This window comes from Protopterus annectens, chromosome 2.part2, assembly GCF_019279795.1.
Source record: "Protopterus annectens isolate FY-2018-M chromosome 2.part2, PAN1.0, whole genome shotgun sequence".
NCBI lineage: Eukaryota > Metazoa > Chordata > Ceratodontiformes > Protopteridae > Protopterus > Protopterus annectens.
The window spans coordinates 1,056,912,890-1,056,934,060 of NC_056730.1; the positions used below are offsets into that span (position 1 = coordinate 1,056,912,890).

Consider the following 21,171-nt stretch of genomic DNA (forward strand, 5'->3'; position numbering starts at 1 on the left):
ATATGACATCTATGGGTGTATGTCATATGGGATAACACTGACATATGAAATAAGATGGCCATCACAACCATTGGACAGAACATGTGTACACATGTCCATGGAGGATGGCCAGAGACATGAAGCAACACACACAGTAGAAGTGATATACATGTGTGTACACCCTGTTGTACATTGGCTCGACACAATACAACTATTGCCTTTGTATAATGGTGATATTGCAGATGTGAAACACTAAACATCATACAGGCCTATGCACAGCTTGTGTAGGCATAACATGAAACCACCATATAACGTGTCTTGAACATCTTGAGTGTGTCACGACATGAAAGCATTTACCGATACAGTCTCCAAATATATACATGTGTTGCACAACATACACATACAACCACATCAGGCCACAGATACAGTACATTCACCTTGCTGGTGTCAGACATCATTGTCATGCCTGCTCCTCATGTGTGTGAGGTACACAGATGGCATGTAGGACATAGAGTACTACTAAGTTAGCCATGTGTGGGCGTAGTTGCCAGGCATCAGTAATATGGTTGCAGATGTGCAGGGGTGTCATCCATATACCCTACTGTTCCCTGTCACACATTCCACATTAGGGTTTAATGTGTATGCACTTCAGTGATGTGGGTCACATTCCACATTAGATATGTATTGTATGTGAACATAGTCATGGGTATGAACTGTGTCAGTAGCTCACACTGTATAGCAGTTGTAAAGCCACATGATGCCCTGCAATGGCTATGCACATCAGCTGAATGTGCAGTATGTCCCTGCATATTTGTAGGGGTGGACAGACAACATTGCATCAGCTGAAGGCCCATGTTAGTATAACATGTCCCTGCATTGGGACACCATTACCGTACTGTAGATTGGAAAGGACACCATAGTGTCACACATGTATGCATGTCATTCAACATGTCAGCAGAAGACATGTCATACTACATGTGATTGGCAAGGTCATACACTACACAGCAGGCCGGTGTACTGTAAAACTGTGCTGGTCTGTGGCAACATTGCAAACTAGAGACAGCCATGTCAAACATGTGTATACAGCCACATGCACAATGTCTAAACTCAGCTCAGGGATAGGCAGAATAATGTTGAACAGATATACACTGCTTTGGGGAGATAAGCAAGCTAGGGCTCATGCAAACATAGTATATAGTTGGCATACCCTACTGTCCTCATACATAGGGGAGGTGGCCAACACAAAGCATCAGTGGCAGATGTACAAAGATCAGTGATGGTCTGCTAACATGTGGTGTATGTTGCACACACCATGGCAGTGTGGTGCAACGGTGCAAAGTGCATGCATTGTGTTGCAGGTATGGGGCATAGGCTACTAACACAAATGGTGCAATACAGGTATGTATGCTAACCACCACTATAATTGTGTAAGGTGCATGCCATCTGCTATAACACATGCATGCTGCTGTGTGCAACTCAGGGATGTATGATAACTACCACTATAATTGTCTAAGCTGAAACTATAATTGTCTAAGCTGAATGCCATCTGTCATATCACCTGCATGTAGCATGTGTGTCTGTGTGGGTGTCTGTGTGTGTGTGTGCCTGTGTGTGTGTCTGTGTGTGTCTGTGAGTATGTCTGTGTGTGTCTGTCTGTGTGTCTGTGTGTCTGTGTCTGTGTGTCTGCATGTGTGTGTCTGCGTGTGTGTGTGCATATGTGTGTGTGTGTATGTGTGTGTGTGTGTGTCTGTGTGTGTCTGTCGGTGTCTGTCTGTGTGTGTGTATCTGTCTGTGTCTGTCTGTCTGTGTGTGTCTGTGTGTCTGTGTGTGTGTGTGTGTGTGTGTGTGTGTGTGTGTCTATCTGTCTGTGTCTGTCTGCGTCTGTCTGTGCCTGTGTCTGTCTGTGTCTGCCTGTCTGTGTGTCTCTGTCTGTGCATCTGGTATAACTTGTAATGTACAGTTCTTGTCTTCCCCTCACAGGTGTTGATGTAGGTGCTTTGCCCTCCTGTGGTCCACCTGATGTTAGTGTCCCCACAGACTCTAGCAGTGATGATGATAGTATGATTGAGGTGCAGGCAGGGTTGTCAGGGGCTAAATATGTGACATTGGTTGCCATTCCACCTGTCTCCCCCTCACCCTCATACACAGTTCCCCTGTCTACACATACCCCATCACCACTGGCCATAGAGAAAGGACAGTTGGCAGGTGGTAGCATGGAACAGGGAAGTGTGCAGACTATGGAATATGTGCCTGCACACCATGATCCCAATTAACTGACTGGTGATGTCCCACACAGGCATGTGCCCAGCGCTGCTCATAGGAGGACCACTGGCCAACATGCCTCTGTGAGACAAAGCACATCAGCTGGAGTAACCAGACACATGTTTCGGGCTGTAAAAGAGGCACAGGCACATGCTGAATGGCACAACAGAGAAGGTCTGAGGCTTCAGAGGGCTGCTGACCATTCATTAACTGACAACATCCAGGCACTTGCAAATGCTCACCATCATCTTGCAGATGTTTTGGATAGATAATTGGGTGACATGGTGGGAGTCCTTGACCATGGCATGCCAATCCTCGAGCGTGGAATGTCTGTGCTGGAACATCTGGTGGGAGTGAGGCGTCAGGCACTTGGACGTAGGTCAACTATATCACCTGTTGAAGGTCTACATGAACATGCTACTGCACATGCCCACTCCCATAGTGGCAGTAGCAGCAGCAGTGCAGCTGGTGCTGTGCAGTCCACACCAGGCCACAGCAGGCCATGTGCACGTGGTCCTGGATGGTCCCAACCAGGACACGATTCCAGTGGACATGTGTCATCAGACAGTACCCAATCTGGACCTCTGACTGGTACTGCCCATGCAACCCCTGGCAGGCGTAGGTCACATGGCCGTGGCCAGACACCATGAACTGTGAAACCTGCCTTGTACAGTCTGCAGCTGTCAATAATACCCCTGTGTAGGCCAGCCACATACCAGAACTGTGTGCATGCAGACACACACACCGGAAACAAATGTAGGGCACCTCAACACACACAAGCATAACATCCACTCATGCCCAGTGATATCACAGGCCCTAACACACACACATGATGTCATCCAATGGTGCAGCCTAGGCCATGGCAAACATTATCACCCTGTGCATATGATGATGCCTGTGCCACATCCTTATCATCCACACCATCAGTGCAGGGACATGCTCATATGGTCTGATGCACCGGGTGAACATACTAGGTAGACAATTGTAGATTAATATTGTTGAGTAGTGTTGACAGGCAGCAGACATACCATGTATTATAGTTTTACAATGCATTTTGTACATTTGACAGTATGTATCGTGTAACAACACTAACAGCATGTTGATATTGACGTTCTGCCTTCCTCTTTCAGGTGTAGTTGCATGTGCTGGGGGATGTCGGTGTTTGTGATTAGTGTCCCATATGTACATGGTGACTACCCACAGGTCAGTATGACAATACCCTCATGCACTTTTTAGCTTCCACATCACAGTTATATTCTCCCATGTTTCAGTTATGTTTACTATTCTAATGATCCAAGAGCATGATAGCTGTGTAGTAATATACTGTGTTCAGAGCTGTCACATCCATAGTGGGTGACATCACATGTATAGTTACCTGGAGTGGGGAGGAGGTAAAAGAGTGGTATGCCGGATGACAAGGGTAAAGGACAGTGGAAATAGTGGCTTCTCATTGGGAAACAGTAATACCCACTGCCATGACAGCATGCAAACATAGACACACCCACAGACTCAGGGATTCACAGACACAGTAACACACACTCTGACACACACACACACACACACACACACACACACACACACACAGTTGCCAGTGTTCAGATGAGAATGCCTGCCTATGTGCATATCATCATTATAGTACTACACAATTACAAGACGCGCCACAGAGGTTACACATGTACAGGTAGTTGTAATGGCCTAAGATCGAGGACATCAACATGGATACTACAGTGCAGTGACTGTATGTGGGGAGGGGGGTCCATCAGTAGGCTATGTAACAACAGGTCACACCCCAGGGTGTACATGTTAACAAGTGGTTAGAATGCTCGTCTACAATTGATGATATCAACAAGGATGCTAGATTGAGTGGATGGGGGGAGGGGGCATTAACATTTCACTATGGTGAAACACAGCCTCACTCTAGGGACCGGACAGCCATACACACACACACACACACACACACACACACACACACACACACACACACACACACACACATTGTGGCATTCACAAAGATATACACCTATGTCACACACATACAGACACTTTACATGTGTGAGGTTCAGCCACCTGCCTATGCCTTTCTTTCTACACTTCACTCTGTACTGGTGTCAACAACAGTGTTCAGGAGGGTGAAAACATGTGGGATGTATTCCCAACCATAAGTGACATATATGTACACACACACACACACATGCCAGTACTGTGAATCAAACACCTGCCTATCTCATGATAGGTATTACAGAAGTACAGCACTATCCCATCCGGTAAAAAGCTTACTGACTCTTTCCTTTGCCAACTGTGCTGATATATACACAATATATGCACAGGGGAGGTATTACTGTTACAGGTGTCATGAGGTTTGATTTCAGTGTCACCCTTACAGCATTCTACATTGTCTGTCTTCCACTTCAATTAACAAAACTTGACCTTAGCAGTTACACAGGTTATTGTAGGAATGGTTGTAACACACCAGTGAGCTGTCCTCAGTAATCATTCATCTGCAAAGAAGCCCCACCACTTAGATGTCATGTCCAAACCTCTGTCCATACCTCATGTACGGCTTACTGTACTTAGACCATATTACCATATACATTTGGCAATGCTGAGGCTGTATTGAAACAGCATTATGTACTAAGACAACAGTCACCTTCAGACATCAGACACTGCATACACATGGAATTGACACAAACATCAATACATGTACACATATGCGGTCTACATCAGTAAGTGCACTAGCAGGTCAAGAGGATACATTCCACATCTTCCACATGCAATGTATGAAACATACCCGAGCATTACACCATAATGGATGTTGTATTCATGTACTGGTAGGACACCACCACCTTCACTGAGTAGCCAAGTGTACATATTTGACAACAGCACATATCAGCGAGACACACACAGCATTATTCCATGTCATGCTCCTACAAACTGTTACTTGACAGTGCCATGGTGAAGCCAGGGCACCGTAATGGTCAACAGTGAGCACATCATATTTGCCACACACACCTCATGTTTACTGGAAGAGTGCCAGCAATGTTCTCTGTTAGAGCTAGGCAGTACACTCATTCAAGCATGTGTGAGGTCTGTGGCTTGTAAACATCTCACCCCAGCATGTACTGGCTATTGTGGTACTAAGACTAATGTCCAGACAGCATGCATGGCTTGCAGCTGTTGACATGGGGTATATGTAGGAGCTGTAGCCACACATGCCTGTACATGTCATGAACATATCACCTGTGACTACACAGGAACATAAAGAGCAGAGCTGGATTTCCCTGAGTCTGTCAATACAGGCCTTGTGTAGGTCCTATGATCCTGTTATTTGGGTATGCTTGTAGGCATTGTATTAGGTGGACATGTCTAATGACATACATGCCACATGGGGTGTTGTATGATATGATAGGTGTCATGGGTGACCAGTAGAGAGGAAATATTACCTCTGTTCACATAGATATCAAACCTTATGTACTGTTAGCATGCTATCTGCCATGTGCATGTGTGTAATCACTGTAGCCACCTGTATGTAGAAAGGATAACAAAATGCCTTTCATGGCAGCAAGGTGTGTGACACATGCTGTAGATAGCATCCACCTGTGTGACCCAGGTAACCTATTGTCTGTCACGTCCACACATGCATGAATGTGTATACTTAACATATATATGTCAGTACGTCATGTACATGTATGCATGTGTATCACACAGCACAGACACAGATATATAATTTATGGGCCACATACAGGTATCAGGTAGTAAACCAGTATGATGTGTATATATACTGACAGGTAAGATGTACATAGCTGTTAGGAATGGTAAAGAATACACAGTCAAGCACGACTACAGTTGGGTATGTTATTTTCCTGTGCTACTGTCAAGCAGTGACACAGAAGTGATCACTGGGGTGTAAGTCTATACCGATCATTCCTCCACCCTAACTCCACAATCCCTGGGGTAGATTACATTAGCCATCATTCCCCACCCCAAACTCTGCATACACAACAAACATCCCTTCTCTGGTGAACTGCTTAAGATTTAAATGTTATAACACAAGAGATGCCTCTGTTTTGTGTACACGTCAGGTCCCTTGGAACCTTTCTGTGTCACAAAGGGTGTTTAGACGTGTGTATACATATATATATATATATATATATATATATATATATATATATATATATATAGCTATAGCTGTGTCTGTGTATATGCATATATATATATATGTGTGTGTGTGTACACATCCCGTAGGTGTGTATATATATATATATATATATATATATATATATATATATATATATATATATATATATATATTTATATATATATATATATATATATATATATATATACATATATATGACAGTTGCACAGATGTGGACCTGTCTTTGTTGTTTCACAGAGTACAGTACATTCAAGGGTACTGTACATATGTGCACAAAGTGACTGTTCCATTTGTTTTCAGTACTGTGGAATACCTGTAGTAAGATATGCATTATAGACTCCATGCAACATGTATACAACCCAGATGACTTAGTGGTACGTCCAGTGACCTCAGTGTGCATGGTCCAGGCTTCAAGACCTCTCAAACAATTGGGGACAAATATCAACTGAATCAGGGACACGTTATAACAAAATCAGGGACACTTTTAAATTATTAGTGATATTAACCTGACACATTGACAGACTCAGAGCATATGAATTCATACACATTGTCTGAGGTAAATGATGTTTATAACTCTTAATTGTTGTCATTATTCATTATGTGTAATTCACCACCTTTCCTCCAAAAGTCACTAGTTTTAGGAGGGATTAAGTGGGACAGAGTTAGAATTTGAGTCGAAATCAGGGACGTCCCTGGAAATCGGGGACAGTTCAGAAGTATGCTCCCTATTTGTTCCCCCAATGGTTTATGTCTTGTCCAGTGGATTTGCTCTTAGGGGTTGGAGGTATGGGCATCAGCTATGTCCATTTTGGAATATTACTTACATCCCTGGGGCGGTCCTAATACGACTGTGCCAGCCAACACCTGCACGACTAGGCCCATAATTGCATACCTATAGTTCCCCCACCTGCCCCTCCTCTACAGCACTCATCCTTACTGTGGGTGCAGGTGGGGTATAAACACACCACTACACACTGCCCACTCTCTGCATGTTGGGACAGATGTCATATGCTGTGTCGACCCATGGGTTATCAGGCTTGCACAACCTACTGGTCCATGTACGTCTACAGCCTGGTTTGATGAATCATTACTGGGACTGACTCCGATGATCATTAATTTTTGGGTGTCCCACAAGGGACATCGATGTCTATGTTTCAAGATTAGACCTGGCAGGTCTCTGCCACTGGTAGTATCCTGACGGTGGTCTAGGAAGCAGTGGTGTGTTTACTTTTATTGTGTGTCTGTATGTCTCACTGGCCTAGCTGGGGGGCTGAGGGGTTGCTGCTACATGTTACAAGTTTGTTTATTGGACTGCTCACCCCCATATGCACGGCCTGTGAACATATGTAATTCGTAACTGCTGTATCGTATCCTAGCTATATACATGTGTATATTTTCAGTTATATATATATATATATATATATATATATATATGCATTACTATATACAGATATATCTGTATATGTATGCATACATGTATATATTTATATATTGATGTCTATATATATATATATATATATATATATATATATATATATATATATATATATATATATATATATATATATATATATATATATATATATATATACATATATATTTATATATATATATATATATATATATATATATATATATATATATATATATATATATGTATATGTGTGTATCTCCAACAACATATGGGTCTATGGGTGTCTGCATATGTATATATCTATATGTGGGTATGTATATTTATTCTGTTTCTGTATGTAAACATTTGTACTACAAAGAGGGAGAGGCTTATCTCTATGTCGCTATGGGTAGATATACACACACGCACACATACCTCTACATATATACATCTACATCTGGTTATTCTGTTCCTTGCCATATAGATTAAACTTTGCTGCAGTGGGACTCGTAGTGGGTGTGGCTGCTTGTTGGGTGATGCCTCTGTCCAATGAACACATTTGCTTACATCCCTGGGGCTATCCATATAGGCCCACATCAGCCAACACCTGCACACCTAGACCCATAAGTAGCTACCCATAGTTCCCCCACCCACACCTCCTCTACAGCACCCATCCTTACTCTGGGTCCTGGTCGATTTTGAGCACACCACTACACACTGACCACTCTCTACTTCACAGGACCCATGTCATACAATTGTCTCGACCCATGGGTCATCAGGCTTTCCCACCCTTGTATTCCGGGTATGTATACACCCCAGCCAGAATGGTCCGTGTATCACCTTCTTTAGGTCTTGGCAATTTTTGGGTGTCCTGCAAGGGACGCTCCTGTCTGTGTTCCAAGATTAGATTTCACGGGTGCACTGTGTACCCCCCCGGTTGTATCCTGCCTGTGGTCTGGGGAGCAGTGGACTATTTACATTGTTTGCGGGTTTGTGTGTATGTATCCCATGTCTGGCGGGGGGGGGGGGGTGTAAGATCATGCTACGTGTTTCATGTTTCTTGCTTGGGCCCCTCACTTCCATTGGCATAGCCTGTGAACATATGTCATTCTTGTGTGCTGTTTCCTATCATAGCTGCATATCTGTGTATATCTACAAACACACACACACACACACACACACACATATATATATATATATATATATATATATATATATATATATATATATATATACGTACATGTATATGTCTGCAACTATATATCTATATATATATATATATATATATATATATATGTGTGTGTGTGTATGTGTGTGTGTGTGTGTGTGTGTGTGTGTGTGTGTGTGTGTGTGTGTCTGTAAAGCAATGCATCCCCCGCGCAAACGCACTTACACACGCTTACTGGTGTTTATATATGCTTAAACCTGCTTACTAGTGCCTTATTCATTATGACACTGACACTTCGCTCCAGTTAACTTTTAATTGTTATTTTGCAGGTTATACAGTGGACAGATGTCGCAATATGTTCATGTACAGATTACTGATGGTAAATGGTATGTGATGCAGTGGGATTCGGAATGGGAATGTCTGTTCATTAGGCGGTTGCTCTAACCAATACACTACTGCTGTGCTGCTTCATTTGCATATATACCCATATACCCATGGCTCCTGGTTCCCCAAACACCCACCCCAACGCCTCCCTAACACTGCAGTCATCCATTCTCCAGTTGGAATTGTGGTGTATCCACACCATTACACACTGGCCACTCCCTACTCCTGTAGACCCATCCCATCAGTTGACTCACTCCACGTATCCTCAGAACTCCCAAATTTTTAGTCTACAAACATTGATGACATGAGCGACCAAAAGGACACTATTCACAATTTTTGAGTTGTCCCACATGGGACACGCATGTGTTTATGTCAAGATTAGACTCTATACTTCATTACATCCTTACTCCCGTTAACATGACACTACAATAAATTAATAAGTATGACTATATGGTAACGCACACGTTACACATAAGAGCCTAGTTATGTACGTGCTTGGCATATTTCTTTTACAAATAGACCGGTTTAGTAATTGGCATTACCGTAGCAGGCAGATCACAGGAATGATTCCATGTGTGGGAAAATCCTTACATTTGATTTTTTTCAGCACAGCACTGACTTTGGACATTGTACACACTTCTGCATGTTAGCAGTTTCGTCCCTTCCCTCTTATGCACAACATATTATTCTATCTACTGACGAGTTTTGTAAGGGCACATTCATGTTATTTATGTCTGCAAATGGAATGAATGTGTTACAGAGAATGTACTTCTACATATAGATGTCTGCATGTGTGTATGCATATATACTAATAACGAACTTGCTGACCTCCACGGGGCGGTCCAATTAGAACCAGCCCATCCAACCATGGCACACCTGGCTCCATAATTTCATAGCCATAGCTCCTCCACCCCACCCGAGTTCAACAGACACACATACCATCCATTGTCCAGTTGTTATCGCAGCCATGACACACCTCCACACATTGCCCTCTCCCAAGCATTAGAGGCCCTACACGTATGTTGTACCAAACCATGTATTCTCAGGCTCTCCCACCATTTATTCCTTGACATACCTGCCCTTGCTTGTGTAATGGTCGGACGGCCAAATAGCCTATCAATTTTTGGGTAGTCGCACCAGGGACTACCCTCTGTGTGTAAAGTAGACTTAGCAGATCAACAATGTTACTCCCACTGGTAATATCCTGCCTGTGGTGTGAGTAGCAGTGCTTTGCTCACTCCTGCCTAGCTTGATATGACATATGCTGACAGCGCTATATAATACTGGGGTTGCTGTTGAGTCCCTTCTCATTCCCTTTGTATGCTTTATTGTTACGTCATTCTTTCTTCATATATATATATATATATATATATATATATATATATATATATAATATATATATATATATATATATATACATATATATATATATATATATATATATATATATATATATATATATATATATGTATGTATATATATATATATATATATATATATATATATATGTATATACATATATATATATATATATATATATATATATATATATATATATATATACATATATGTATATATATATATATATATGTATATATCTGTACATACTTATATACATTTCCTATGCTGGGCACTGCTTAGACCCGCGCAGGTGCACTCAGACTTGCTTACTGGTACTTATATATGTTTACTGCTGCTTATTTGTGCTTACACCTGATTACTAGTGCCTTATTCATTATGACAGTGCCACTTTGATTGAATGATATTTAAGTTAAATATCTCATGCGATACTCTTATGTCAGTTTTACAGCAAAACAACATTCATTCCACATGGAAAATGATATGTGCTATTGTTGGGCTTGAACCGTGAATGCCTTTTCATTAGGCGGACGCTCTAAACACTACACTATTGACATTTACATTGATTCTGCATGTTTTTCTCTATTTGAATGAATTTGATGTATATGCTATGCTCAGAGGAGGGTAGAGAAGTGCAAACATGCTGCGCTTTGCTTACACCTTCGATATTACATCAATTCAAATGTATAATAGGGACACGGAGAATCTAATTGTGAAAGTTTTAGGGACAGGGCTCAACATTCCATTATGTGCTTGTGTGTTTACTACTTCGATTTTATTTCACTGTTTGTGGACATTCTTGTATGCTTAGCATGCATTTCGGAATCCACGGACACTGAATTACTACTCACTATTAAAGGCGGGTTCTACTAGTAGGCATAGTAGGTTTTGCAACTGTCGGGGCATGTTTACACCTTCGTAGAGCACTTCTACACGCTCCCTGCACTCGCACACATTTCCTGTGCACATCAAGGGTGCAGCGGTGCGCCCTCATACATATTCATATGGCGCTGCTGCACCATCTGTAGTGAGGACGGTCGGTGCAAGGCTAAAACCGTCCTTGCACCGAGCTTCTTGAATCCTGGGGGATATTTTTCCCATTCTGTATTGCTGGATATGGATTTCTTGTGTTTCATCTGTGTTTTATGTTATTAGTGGAGATTAATTTAGGACTTTTAATTTATGGTGCATTTTTTTCAAATAAATACTACCATGCATTTAACATGCACACAGTTGTGATTAGGGAAACATCTCTAGTACTTCAACCACTGTTCAAAACAGGTTGCATTAAAAGAAATCAACCTATATCATTTGAAGCCACCTTTCTATCTGCCTTCCTAGGGGCTTGCACCATAAGTGAATGTCTATCAATTCTTGGCCATTGACCTGTTCTTTTATAAGAGCAAAGACACACTATCATCTCAGACTGTAAAACTCTAATCACCAGTTTGTGGTCTGTATTTATTTATTTCCTTACTTAATCTTATTTATGCATTCATTTAGTTGTTTAAATTCATTTTCAGGGTAGAGCATTAATCCAATTACACCATCTTCATAAAAGAAAAAAATCCAAATTCAGAAAGGTTACCATGAGGTCCACACATGGTGGACACCTTGCAGCAATCATTTCCAATTCAGAGACAGCCCTAGCATGGCACTTTAGGAGGAAGGTGTGCAGCACCACGGTGGACTATCTATGTGGTTGTGTTAAATATTAATGAAGCATGCCTTGGGAACAGCCTGTGCTAATTAGCTATACAGTATCCTATGAAACTACCTGTAATAAGACATTTATGAAGCTGAGCAGCCAAGCGATTCAGAGAATCACACAGCTGTGTAAAGTAACATGGCCGCTCATGGCTTCTCATGTTAATGAACACAGCCAAAAGCTGGGTTTTGCCCATAGTGGTACAGTTAAGTGTCCAGGAGTTTAAAAATCAGGTAGTGTTGGGAGTGTATTTATGTATGTGTGTCACTGCATGTCTTAACGTACATCTGACTATGTTAATGAATTGGGTAGGTTAGGTAGTGCTGTGTGTGTGTGTGTGTGTGTGTGTGTGTGTGTGTGTGTGTGTGTGTGTGTGTGTGTGTGTGTGTGTGTGTGTGTGCGAAAGGATGAGTGTACCCATAAGTGTGATCAGGTGAGCTCTCAACTGACCAGATTTTTGCAGAATGTCCAGATTTTTAGTTCATATTTTTGGTGTGTTCCTCATAAAATTTGTGAATTTCTGTCAAATCAGTGAGGAATGAATTCACAACATAATGACAAACATTCAAGTTTTACACTTCATATCATTCAGAAAATGCGTGGTAACACAAAACCTTTTATTCTAGCAACTTTCTAAGTTTATAAGACCAATATTTAAAATTTCTTCCTATTTTAGGTCTTTGTCCCCCATTATTTTTGGCTTTGTCCAGATTTCTTATGTTAAGAGGTTGAGAGGTATAGGTGGGGGGGGGTTCACACATGTGTTCCCAAATGAATGTGTAAGTGTGTCTGGGGGTGTGAGGGATGTTATACCTGCATACTCACCTAGACTAACATGAAAATCCTGTAGCATTATTAAGGGGTAAAACTAGAAACAAGGAATAATCCTTTATAGTGTAAGGTACTTAAAAAAAGTTTGACAGTGTGAAAGGTATGGGTTGGGGAAATACTAGACACCAAAGATACTCTTCATATTGTGCCTTAAAAGCCCTTCTAAACAATAAGAAAGACAATGTGGGTCAGGGGAACACCAGACATCATGGACAATCTATGTAACATGCCCCAAAGGTGCTAAAAAAGATTCAAATCATATAGCCTCCCACCTCATACAGGGGTTATTACTTCTACATACCATCACATCACCAGGGACACATCAAAATATCAACTGTTTGTTACAAAATTGTAAAATAAAAGGGAGAAAAGGTTTCAAGTCATGCACCCTTGATACAGAAAGCAGCAGCAGTAACTCATTATGCTAACTAATCCTAAGTGCAGTCAGGGCTATTTTACATAATAAGAAGCATGAAACTCTAATGTCTGCTAGATTCAAGGACTGTAATACTGCATGAGTTACAAGGGAAAGGGTACCTATAAGAGACCAAGCCAGGAGGAACACTTGATGACTCCATAGAGAATATTTAAGCTGAAACTGGGACTCAGTTAAAAAGTTAACTGAGCAACAGCTCTACCATCACTATGCACTTCATAAGCAATAAAGGAATGAAATCACAGATATATGTGACATATCCTACATTGATCAGTTACTTAGCAGTGACAATGAAAACATGACAAACCACTTTACAACTGAGTCATGATCAAGGGTAAATTATTTTCTCAGGGATACAAAATTGAAGTGTGGGAGGGGTACAGGGCAATTCTTTGCCACTGCCCCTGTTTTCCTTGTCCTTGACCCATTAATCTGTAACCACAGCCTAGTCTACTAGGCCGTGGTTACAGCTTTGCACCCAAAAATCACCTTGTCCAAAGACATATCATCTGCGTTTTGTAGACAACTTAAAACTGTACATCTCATCAGATTAGCACATGAAAGCACAACAACAAATGGTTAAAACTTTTTCAGACAATATAAGCATGGCATTTTGTCTTGATAAACTTGCAAATGCACCATTTACAGCAGGAAAACTTAAAGCACTAAGAGAGAATCATCTTGGGACAGAAATGTGATGTATAATACCTTGAACAGGAGGGAGTGCATAAATATCTGTGAACAAATAAACATAAAAAACTGAGAATAAAGTTTACTAATGATTATTTTAAAACATTAAAGTTTAAAGTTAATACTTTAGACTGCCTTGACATCTGGGAATAAAGTTCAAGTTATAGATTAGCTTTCTCTTCCTCTTCTAACGTGCTGCTTTGGTGTGACTGACTGGACACAAAAAGTACTGCATCAGTTAAACAAGAAACACAGAAAAATACTTCATGCTTATCAAGTAATATATACAAACAGTCCATGGCAATTTTATATACTATCTCTCATATCCGCGGTGGTGCAGCAGTACCGTTGTTGCCTCACAGCAAGAGGTTCTCCCGTTTGATTCTCGGCTGGAGTGCGGGGAGTGCCTTCTGTGTGGAGTCTGCATGTCCTACCTGCAGTTGGATGGGTGTTCAAAAGACATGCATAAATGGGCATGCCTTCGTTGATGGCTGAACGTCGAGCTGACACCTTGACATTTGTGAAAATCTACTGCCAATCATTAGCAGACCGGAGTTCCGCTGTGGCGACCCCTAACTGAGAAAAGCCGAAAGACAAACAATATCCCTCAATTTGAAGGATGTATGGATCTTCTTGAAACTGACTATAAGACTGAAATCATGGGACTACACACATATTTGTTGACATAATCAGATCCAAATATAGCAAAAGTTCTAAACCATGAAGAAAACAAGTTTAAGATGAAATATTTGCTCAGATTATGAGAGGCATTTTTGAAAGGTGTGGAAATGTTAATCAAACCAGAAGTAGATGTGAGTATAAAAACAGGGCCGGAAGAAAAGGAAAGAAAACTAGAAAATCCACAATTATAGTAGTACATGTATAGATCTCCTTGAACAGGTACATGTTGATTAAGACTTCAATTAGGAATAGTTAAGGAGAGGTAAATTTAAACCAAAAGATGCAAGGTTCATATTGGATGCTCAAATTAGCAGGCTATGTATACATTTGTTTACAAAGTCTGTACAAACAGTGGAAGATACAGACAAACGGATGTCCTGTAGTACAGAAACAGTTACCCATCTTGTTGCTGGATGTGATGTTCTGATTGCTGAGGGTCTCTGTATCGAAAGGCAGAGCAATGTGGCAAAACTGTTGCAATGGGTATTATACAAACACTACAATATACAGGTAGCTGAGAAGCACTGGAAATATTGCACCACAAAGAATTACTAAAATGAAGAAGTTGCAATCACGAAGAAGCTACAGTCACATGGGATCATCAAATACCAGCAAGTGAGAGAGTAGAAGCAAGAAAACCAGATATAGTAATAAAAAAATGACAAAAGTAGTATTAGTGACTAAAATAGCAACACCTAGCAATTATAGAATCCTGTGTATATACTGAGAGACACAAAGTTACAAAATACCAGGATATGCAAGCAGAAACTAGAGCAGTATGGGATAAAGACACCCAGATAATTCTAACTATAGTAGGAATAGCAAATATACTTTTAAAAAAGATTTTTTAAATGTACTTAACTATGCTGTTGATAGACGTAGCTCCTTGTGAACTTGAGAAAGAGGCAATTCTGGATAAATTGTGGATGCTGAGAAGAGCACTCTTGGTAAACATCAAAGACTGAAGTAATACTAATTTCATCAACTCTAATCATAGTTCACTCAGCAATCGGGGCCATGCCTGTTGTGTTATTCAAAACCTAATACAATGGAGAAATTAAAAAGAAAAAAGAAATAAAAGTAAATGTGAGGCATTGCAAGTTGGTTTCACATTTCCTTTAAACTCTGGAAATCACTGTACCTCTTCAGTGGGAATCGGCATCAACAAATAATGGCTGCTAGCATTGAGGAGCTGTGCAGGATGAATTGTCATTGATTTTCTGTAAAAAAAAGAAAGAATTAGGGCTAAGGGTTTAAAAATCTCAAATCAGACACAAGACATATAGTATAAATTCATACGTTGTTTCTACCCTTAAGATATTTTTTATTCAAATATGCACAGATGTGGCTGCCTTTGATTGTATATCTTCTTCATTGCTGCAGCAGAATATGCATGGTCATGCTCAGTTTTATACTTGGTAGTATCAGGTTTTGTTGCATCAGTGTTGGCAGAAAGAAAGAAAAAACAGGTAGAGTGTAACATTTAAAGTGCTGTGCAATATATCGTTTATAAAATCCATAAGTAATGCAAAATTAATTACTGCAATATTCTGCTTGCTTTCTTTAAATACTACATAGATCTTTGCTTAGAGGTATACGTTTACTATTTATTTTTCATCTTTGCCTTTATTTATAAGTTCTCTATAGCCCACAAGGAGTAAAACCCCTTTTCTGATTTTTTTTTGTATTTATCACACTGTGATATGTAGTTTATAAAATGATAATTCAAATTGGGGCATTCTAAACATAAAAAAACAAGATTCCATGCATCTACACTTTTTGTTATCCTTGAAATCATTTCATGAAGTCTTCCTTTACCTCTCAGATCACTAAGAAACCTGCAACTCAATATTGGTCTTTTCCAGTATACTGTACTGCTGCAGCCAAAATGGAAATTCTTCTGCACAGCTAGCAATGTGCCATAACATAAATGGATAAATAAGCATGGTAAGCATGGTAAAAGTAGCATTGTGTTTTTTTACCCAAATGTTATTTTTTCAAGTTTGTAAACAAAAACAGACCATAACCAACATTAGGCAGTGGTTTTGTAATATTACCTTAAAATTTTACTTTTTAAAAGATGCATTACAGCAATATGTACATTTCTCTCTAAATCAGTTAAGGTGGTTAGTTTTTGATGCTGTATTCAGAAACTTATCGGACGTGGCCATCCTGACTCTGCAAGACCAGTTATGTCTTATTCAATACATTTAGAAGCTAACTAATTAATGACTGTGTGTCTTGGTTGAATTATGTCTTAAACTAGGCCTCTCCTCTACTATAGCCTGACTTTACATTGGCAAACATTTACAACAGAAATTCACAAAATATAAAGATATACCATTAACTGTCCTCTCAGTGTTTTGGGAAGTCACATAACCCCATTGTTTACAAACCACTAGTTCCTTAAAATATTCTCAGCATCTTGCACCTTAAGATGAAGTAATTGGGCTGGGGAGACATAGAGCCAGGAAAAATGTCTTTGTACATATCATTCAGGCAATGACAGACAATTCCTCAGTTTAAATTTACATTAGTAGAAATATGCATAAGGTTTTAATCTGAGGAGATCTAAGAAGATGATTTGATTTTTACCATCAATATGAGCTCCAGTGTTATGCTTACATCATCTCTGTCTGATACACTGTTATATATTCCATTGGTCATCTGTATTTATACAAGATTTAATGTCTGGACTGGTGCATTAGCATAGATCCCCTTTTAGAGTTGAGACGTGAGGAATAAAGTTCCAGCAATGACAATAAGACATTACAATACAATGTTTAACATCACACTGAATTTAGGTTTAAGATCATACGCCAGTAATGACATGTATGTTGTAACTCAGGGTTTGATTCTTTCAGTTTCTAATAGCATACTGAGTATTAAAGTGGTAGAACTGGGATAAAGAGATACGCCTGTGTCTAGTCAGTCTTACCTGGCTGAACATTAATAACAATACTCCTAATGAAGTGGAACCCAGCACTAAACTCCTCAGTGTTACTATCGACAATCAACTAAAATTTGACCTACATGTAAACAATTGTATTAGAAAAACCCACCAGAAACTAAGGCTCCTGTACAGAAACAAATGGTTTGTCATCGCTGAAGCCAGGATTACTCTCACTCATGCTTACCTCCTACCCAGCCTAATGTATAACTCCCAAATTCTCACAAATCTCAACTCCTCCCTATTTACAAAACTAGAGTCGACTTACAACAAGGTAGCTAGATTCGCAGCCCAACAGACTTACAAATCCCATCACTGCCTCTCTCTAAAGTACCTTAATTGGCTTGAACTACCCCACCTGCTTCTCCTCTCTCAGCTCCAAATCATCCACTATGTCGTATTTCAGCCTTCTTACTGTCCAGCTTTATTCTCCCTCATCTCCCACTATTCTCCTACTAGACCTCTGCAGAGCTCTACCCAAGACCTATAACATATCTATAAACCCAAGACCAAATCTGGGTGCAACATATATAGCTACCACCCTTCTACTACTTGGAATAAACTTCCACTCGAAATCAGGACCCTCACACATTCTAAACAATTAAAGTCAGCCACCAAAGAGTACTTTAAAGGTCACTGGACTTGCCATTGTTCTCACCCCCCCGAACATACCCTTCCATACAAATGACAATCTTCATCCTCCTCCCTACTTTTCCCTCACAGTCACTCTCTATCTTTTTCCCTAACTACCCCTAAACTGTTTCCTATCCAAATCTGCTAATGCCTTTTAGAAACTGTAAATAGCCCATGTACTACCTAATGGCTAATCTCAATTCATAGGTTCATAGGTGTTTACTAGGCTAATGACCACAAGGGCCTTTTTAAGCCTAGCCATGCATCCCAAATCTCTGATAAGTTCTGATACCCTTGATAGGTGTAAGCATGGGCCAGAGAGATGAACCATTTACAGGTTACCTGTTTCCATCAGAGACATACGTGCCAAACCAGGGATAAATTTCTGGTTTCCCATCCAATTGTCCAAGTTGCACTTGAATTGGGGTAGGGAGGAAATCTGCTTCATATGAATGGGGAGCCTGTTCCATAGACAGGGTAGTCTCTGGGATACATGCCTATCTCTCCAGTTGGTCCCATTTATATCACAGGCAAGGTTTAAGTCCTTAGAATGGGTATTTCTGGTGTTGTTTGTTTTGTGGATATGCAGGAGGTCCATCAGAGTAAGGGTCTGACAATGCCTTGCATGCCAGGCATAGATCTCCCCTCAAAAGCCTGTAGGAGACAGAATACAGGGATAGGGCCTTAAGGCGGTCTGCATATGACATATTACTTACACCCTGTATTCTTTTAGTGAGGAACCCCTATGGACATTCCAGTTGTTGGATATGCCTGGTTAGGTACATACCAAAGGGGGCATTGTACTCAATGATAGGTCTGATGAATGCTGAATACAGTAGAACAATGACTTCCTTGGACTTAGATGCCATACCTTTGTTTATAAGTTGCACAACATAGAAGAATTAGATCTTGTCTTGCATTATGTTAACTTCCTAAGCATATATATTTTATTCTCATAGCACATATTGCTAAAATCTACATTCTGTTCTGCATGTATTTGTACTATCTCTTCACCCGGATTCACGAATCCTTCGTGTAAGACTTAATAAGTCTTACTCGGAGGCTGCATTTTAACGGTATGATGTCAGCATACCATGAATATTCATGAGGGCACGCTGACTCAACCGTAAGTCTTACACGGACCGTGTAGAAAAGTGGGGGGCGTGTCCGACTGACGAGCAGTCTAAATGTCCACACCCCTGCAAGGGTGGGAAAAGTAAAATGAAAACACACAAGAGCGAGTCCGCTTAAATGTCCTTGCACCCAACACCACACTCCCTGACATTGCAAATCCCCATCACAGTTATAAAAAGTAAAACATTAATTTTATTTTTTTTAAATTCCCGAAATAGCTGCCCGCATTTGCGCGTGTGTGCGCGGGTCTGCCCATTGCTTAGCTGCAGTTAGCAATTCCGACATGGAAGAGCATAAGAAAGAATGTTTATGCAAATCACACCAAATAGCAATACCATAATGGTAGAGCATTTGCACAAAGAGGCGGCATTCACGGTTCGTGTCCCACCACTCCCCTTCTTATTTATGTTTTAAATCAGTATATGAAATAATACCTGACATATATGATTAAAATATTAGTAAAAAGCAGTGAAATGGCCAATGTATCAGTGAACAAAATATATATTTTTAAAGGATCCTGATATATAATTGCCCGCAGTTAAGCAGCGCTTTACCCAGCGCAATAGAGTTGCCCATAGTTTAATAGCGCTTTAACCAGCGCAATAGAGTTGCCCAAAGTTTAAGAGAGCTTTACCCAGAACAATAGAGTTTCCCATAGTTTAATAGCACTTTAATTAGTGCACTGTGTTTGCGCAGATGTGTGCACCGTGCCAACCAGGTTAACGTAGGGCACCTTGGAGCAACGTAGAGCAAAGTTGCTTAAATGCAGCCACACCCCCTAGCCTGTCCGGACAGTGTTAAAATAAAATGAATAATAAGGTTCGAACCCAGGGCTCTGTGCATCATAATCAAAGTACAGAACCACTAAGCCATGACAGCTGAGGAGAAGCACCCACTGTTAACATACATATACCTAGAAATGGTAGATTAACCATTACTAAGCAGGTCTGCAGTCAGCTGAGAATGTTCAAAAATGGCCAATCACAAAAAAGTGCGGGAAATGTGGCATATTTAAGCCCCATAGGTGGGAATACTCACCATAACTAATTGTAGCTCACATCTGCAGTTAGAATGGCTGGTGCTGGAGAGGGTACACGCTTCCGAGTGCAACGTTGGGGCATTGAGGAGTCGAAATACATGGTTTGGCACCTTGTCCACCGTCATGAGTCAAGACTTCTGCAGGGCCAGTTCCAAAGGATGGAGTACAAGGCAGAGGCTTGGAACCGGTTAGCTCATGACCTCACCAGTGTCACAGGCGTTCCTCGGACTGGTGAGCAGGTCCATCACCACCATGCAGACCTGAAGAGATGGAAGCAGGACCGCCTGAACCAATGGATACAGGAGGCCCGTGGGATGCAAGATGCCCCACAACTGAGTAGGTAGCCATGGAATAGGTTCATAGGTTCA

General features: G+C 40.6%; 1 protein-coding gene and 1 long non-coding RNA gene across 2 annotated transcripts in view; one reads left to right on the top strand and one right to left on the bottom strand.

The window, feature by feature from the left end:
- LOC122795875 overlaps positions 1-16,269 on the bottom strand; it is a 50,295-nt gene extending 34,026 nt beyond the window's left edge. Inside the window, exons 1-2 of the long non-coding RNA XR_006363876.1 lie at positions 16,189-16,269; positions 15,910-16,087 (exon numbers count right to left, since the gene is read on the bottom strand). This is a non-coding gene — a long non-coding RNA (uncharacterized LOC122795875). The remainder of the gene's footprint in view (positions 1-15,909; positions 16,088-16,188) is intronic.
- LOC122795874 (G-protein coupled receptor 54-like) overlaps positions 1-21,171 on the top strand; it is an 818,582-nt gene that overhangs the window by 683,668 nt on the left and 113,743 nt on the right. The gene's annotated exons all lie outside the window — the stretch shown is intronic.